The sequence below is a fragment of the Mytilus trossulus genome, chromosome 14 (genome assembly GCF_036588685.1).
Source record: "Mytilus trossulus isolate FHL-02 chromosome 14, PNRI_Mtr1.1.1.hap1, whole genome shotgun sequence".
Classification (NCBI taxonomy): Eukaryota; Metazoa; Mollusca; class Bivalvia; order Mytilida; family Mytilidae; genus Mytilus; species Mytilus trossulus.
This window is the reverse complement of record NC_086386.1, coordinates 70,987,920-70,994,238: the sequence shown is the minus strand read 5'-3', so window position 1 is coordinate 70,994,238 and position 6,319 is coordinate 70,987,920.

The following is a 6,319-nucleotide window of genomic DNA, read 5'->3' as shown; positions in this document are numbered from 1 at the left end:
TAGGGAAAAGGGTTACTAATTTTGTGCAATAAACCGTTTAAACATTTTATTATAACCTAATAGCCGTCAAACAATGCAAAATTAAATATATGGATGAAAAGTCAATTTGCGGCCCGTTGGACGTCAACGCAAATAGGGAAAAGGGTTACTAATTGTGTGCAATAAACCGTTTAAACATTTTATTATAACCTAATAGCCGTCAAACAGTTTAAGCTAATATTTTGTGGTTGGTTCGTGATTTTCAACAAACATGTTCTTATGACCAAATGATACATATAACGCTAGACAAGCTCTTCGCCATACTTTTTACCCTGCAAATGATCTAAATTATAATAATCTTTTAAACAATATACTTGCAATGTCTGTATCCTATCTCTGTATATGTTAAGGTAAGAAGACAACAAATTATTTTGATTTTTATCCGCAGCATACATATTTGTTTATCCGGCGGCCAGTGTTGTACGTAAGGGTTAAATATAATACATTACGTGTTACCATATTTGTTTTTTCTTAAGTTAAAATATGCTGCTATGTTGTTTTAGTTATGTTTTGAAAATATGTGCTTCAGTTTAACCAGGGTCAGTTTTTCTCATCTGTCAATAGTTTTAGTGTTGTTGAGTGCATTGTTGCTGCTTCTTCCCCAAAGTGTTTTCGTTGTTGCTATGTTTTAGTTAATCATGTTAGCGGGATACCAACCATCCACTTAACACGAAACAGTGTTTTAGCAGTACAACTTAACATAAGAACGAACAAAAAAAAACACAGTTGAAAAGTCATGTGTTTGTTTTGCTCACAAATCGTGGTAAATATAATGAAATTTAATGTAAGAGAGACGAAAGATACACAAGGGACAGTCTAACTCATGAATCGAAAATAAACTGACAACGCCATGGTTTAAAATGAAAAAGACAAAGAGACAAACAATAGTACGCATGACCGTGACAAAATAGAAAACAAAAGAATAAGCAACATGAAGCCCGCCAAAAACTAAGGATGATTCCAAGTGCTCCGGAAAGGTAATTAGATCATGCTCCATATGTGGCACCTGTCGTGTTGCTCAAGTTATAAAACATCCGGTAAATTAGTGTTATTCGGTAGCTATAGGTCACATTGAAAGGGAAGGGGATTACAGTTACGACGTAAGGAACATATCCGATATAATTTGTGAAACGGTTATTCAATAACAGTCAACCAACTCGTGATGGCGTCCATAAAATTTACGAAGGGATGATTTCAACTTCCCCATTTGGAACTCTTGGTTTAAAAGCTTTCTTGTTAGCAGCAACCCTCTATAAAGAAAACAAATATAGGAAATGCAAGCACAGGAACATGGTATCAATTGGGAGATATATACCCAGTATGCAGGTGCTGCTTGAATGTTGCTACATTTGTGTACTTAGAAATGGAAAGTTCACAATTGGAAAGCTGAAATCATTATTTCTTTTGTCGTACAGTTTTGTTTTCGAACGACCCTCAATGTCAATTTCTAGATGTAAGTTAATATATGAGGCCGACTGTATCTGTTATATCTATTGTATCCTTTATCTCTAGTTCGATGGGATAGATGCGTTCAACATTGTCACCAAATTTTGAATTATTTAGTGAACTACATCATCTATATAGCGGAAGGTAAAGTTAAAGGATATTTCTAACTTCTTATGCTTCTTCCTAAGAAGTTCCTGTATGAAGTCAGTTCATTATATTTTGTCAATCAAGAAACCAAGCATATTGATAATGTCAGTTTCAGAGATTTTTTTGTTTTAATCAGAGTGATCCTTTACAAAGTAGGATTTGTCTCTCCCTAAGACAATATACTTGTAGCTACGTTGTCCATTCTTTTAAATGAAACAAAGCAATACCAACTCTTTCAATTTGTTTTTAGTTTGGAATGTGAAATACTTGTGTAAAGTGTCGAAAAGTCCAATGTTTTAATACTATTGCAAGATGAAAGAGATCTTTGGGATTTTTAAGTATCCACATCTGATTCACGCAACCTCTAGAACAGGTAGTTTTGCAATAACTTTGAAGCCCATTTTTTATTGCTGATAAAATAGATGTTAATAATTTAGAAAAAGGTTTCGTGGAGCACTTGGAAGACCAAGCAATATACCGGTGTTTCTAAGGACACTTATTTAGTTTATATATAATTAGGTATACAATACAGTCATGCACGATTCAATTGTTCATATTTAGTTGAAGTTTTAAAGGAACATAGAACAGACCTATGATTATCCAGGATTTTCTCTTTGGTAAGTGTCGTGAGAGTATTTGTTAAGTTTCCAAGTTAATTGCCAATACCTTATTCGTGTATCAAGCAGTTAATATAATGAGTTTTACACACATACACGATATTGTTTGGAGTTTTATCTGCGGGGACAACAATATATTTGTCATGGATGTTTGATAAGTGTTTTGCAACATTTCGGTCTTGACGTAGCATGGTCGTTGATAGACCCATTCAGTTTCTTAATTTTGATTTGTATTAAAGACCTCACTGCCTTAAACTAATCGGAAAGAGTATCTACGTCTTCCTTCTCGCGCTTAGCCCATTGTTACCGTGCATAATTCTCGAATGAATCCATCAAAATGCAACTTTCGTACACATTAGAGGTTTAGATAGCTATAAAACCAGGTTTAATCCAACATTTTCTAAATAAGAAATGCCTGTACCAAGTTAGGAATATGACAGTTGTTATCCATTCTTTCAATGTTTTTGAGCTTTTGTTTTTGCCATTTGATTAGGGACTTTTTCTTTTTGAATTTTCCTCGGAGTTCAGTATAATTGTGACGATTTTTTGCCGTTATGGATAAACCTATCATAGATATCAGGAATGCCATTTTGTATTTTTGCGTCAGTGACGATGGAATCAAATGAATACCTGTGTTACAGATGACGGCGGATATATTTACATTATCGGTAGGCAGCAGCCATTAACTTCAAAGGAGGAAGTGGTTCTTAGTCAGCAATGTTAATCCGACGTGCGTACCAGTTAACACACACCAAATACTGGTACCTCACCCCATGCAATAGTTTACACGAGTATTCATATTTCTAAAGATAAAGCAGATTAATACGATTAATAAGTATGACAAAGAAGTTAATCATAGTCAGGAAAAAACCCACTCTCTTAATTCAAAATATATTTGCAAAAAGCAAAATCACAAAAATACCAATTTACATCAAAAGCTCAAACACATTAAACGAATGGATAACGACTGTACACGTCATACTCCTGACTTGGTACAGGCATTTCTTATGTAGAAAATCATGGATTCAACCTGGTTTTATAGCTAAACTTCTCACTTGTATGACAGTTGCATCAAATGCTATTTAATTGGCAACGATGCGTGAACAGAACACACAGACACAATAGGTAAATTGTCAAAATTAGGGGGACAGCAGTCAGCATTGTTTTTTTTTAAATTTTAATCACTATAAAAACAAACAAATGTGACCAAAAAAAACACAAAAAGGCATACACCAAATTTAACATCGTCTTTTGCCTTTATACGATTTTATTTATCTATGTAAGATCCACTCATAAAGTATTGTACGATGTTAAGTACTGACGTCACACAGGTAGATATGATAATATTAAAAAATAAAAATGTTTAAAGTATGACGACATACATAAGTACAGCGTCACGTCAAGTGGATATCAGAAAAACAGACCTAACAGTTCAGGTAATATTAATAAGGACAATTACAAGAATAATATATAATACGTTATTAAGATGATAAAAAATCTTAACTTCAAGACTATCGTGTATTATTTATGAAGTTCATAAGGAATATTTATCAACCAATCTGTGTACCTACCTTTCGATGAACTTTTTTTAGAAAAAGGATGAGACGTTCTTTGACATACATGTACCCCTGGTTCATTAACTTTCTGCTCAGACACTGGTGACGTTTTACAACGTCTAAGTAGGAGCTGCCAGCTCTTGAATACTGAATACTTATTTTTGAATAAGTTGGGAAATGGATTTCCCATATGTAGGCGAGTCGGTATTGGTACTAAGGTAGGGGAAATCGATAATTTTAAAAATTATAAAAAATGTTGTTTGCCATAAATACTGGTACTGAGATGACTATGTATATCAAACTCTACGTAGAAGTCTAAAATAGTTATCAAAGGTACCAGGATTATAATTGTATACGCCAGACGCGCGTTTCGTATACATTAGACTCATCAGTGAAGCTCATATCAAAACAGTTAAAAAGCCAAACAAATACAAAGTTGAAGAGCATTGGGGGCCAAAAATGATACAGAAGAAGCTGTGTCTGTTGTTTCTTTAATTTCTAGTTCTTGGGATATATCAATAAATCCCAAGCAGAAAAGTTCGGATGGTAAATGGAAAGATCATTAATATATCTGAAAAGAGAAATTAAATCACCTGGTTTCTTTGATCTTATTTTGACAAGTGTCTGAAGGAACTCCGATTCTTATGAAAATAAAAAGAAATCGACAAGGAGAGGCAAACAGTTCGTTCCCATGGAAATGCCGTCAATTTGTTGAAAAAGTGTACTTCCAAATTCTACAAATATGTTGAGAACAAGAATCTCCAGCATACTGATCACTTGTTCCTCGGGGTACCATGTTTTACTATTTATAAAAATGCCATATGGTATCAAAAAATAATAAATTTATAGCGTATGCTACCGTTTGTATGTTGAAAAGATTGTTGATTATTTCTTTTAGACTTTCATTTTCAAATTCACATGGGGAATGGTTGTTGTCAAGGTTGAAAAATTAAAACATTTGATAAAAACTAATTTTATCAAAAAAGATCGAGATTTGAAATTATCCAGAAGTTTTCTGAGTATTTAAGAATCCACATATTGGTTAATACCACTAATATTACTGACATCGGTATGCTTGGTTTTTCTTTACATGTTTTACTAGTATTTGAAATTTAGACTTGATTAAATTTTGTCATTTTTGCCATGCTCTAACGGTTTCTATTCAGCTAATGAGTTTTGATTGTCCTTTTGGTATCTTCCACCTCCTTCTGGTTTTTTTCTTTTTATTTGTTTCCTTATTTGGACTGGTGCGTTGTAACAGTCTGCATTCGTATTGGGATCAACTGTGCTCATCTGCATTCAAGGGATTCTCCGGATTAATAAAAAGAAGCTAAGTTAATCCTAGTGATAATTGTGTGCCGTCTATCCTTTTAAACTTGAAGTAAACGAAACTAGGCATGGATCAATTTTGGTTAGCTCAGGTTCTTGATTTTGTTTAGAAATAAATGTAAAATTTTTGTAATCGTGAACTTTTCATATTCATGTAGTAACATTTAACAAGAACCTGGTTACGAATTATTTATCTACGAGTTGTAATGATATTCTAGGACTGGTATATCACATCATTGAAGAAAAAAATGCACCGAGGGGTTTTAATGGTGAAACGTAACACAATTATCAATAATTTACAAACACCGCTTTGATACGTTTTTTGTTAATTGATTCGAGCAAATTGATTGAATCCATTTGAGAAACTAGAACTGCATTTTCTTCAATTGCACCCGATATATTGATTGGGTTTGTTTATATGTTGTAAAATTTTCAGATGTGGTATATGGACTATGTCTTGTTGTCTCTTTTGTTTGTCCCTTATGTTGTCTTTATCAACTGGTGGTGTTTCATACTCCTTGCTAGTCGCAAGACTGGTATTTTTTATGTGTTTTATTGTTAATTATTGGTAACCTTCATATTTTTGGCTGAACTAATTTTATTAGTTTATCAGCTTCTGTGTTTAATTATATTTCATAAAATGTGTCTAAGTATAACTTTATACTAGTATAAACGGTAAATGTAAGTAGTTAACCACCATTTTGTTATCTGTGATAAGATATCTCAAAAATGTATTCTAAAACTGAATTCACCCACCATTTTTTTCTTAAATTGTCCTGTTCAGAAAAATGGTCATTGTTATATTATAGTTCGTTTCTCTGTGTGTTACATTTTAGTATTGTGTTTTTCTTGTGTAGTTGTTTTCTCTAATATTTGATGTGTTTCACTAAGTTTTAGTTTGTAACCCAGTTTGTTTTTTTTCTCAATCGATTTACGAATTTCGAACAGCGGTATACATCTGTCGCCTGTATTATTCAAGCTTAGAGGTTGACTAATGATATGGATTATTATATAAACAATACAGTAGTGAACACAATAAACCTAATAAAACAAGACTTATCTAGCGGTCAAATGCATTGATGGAAACAGGTCTTCAACACGAGGATTAACTACTAGGAAAATGACTAGTTTTATCAGTAAATCAACTGAAGATTGTTCGATTTTACAACTGATATATATAGTATA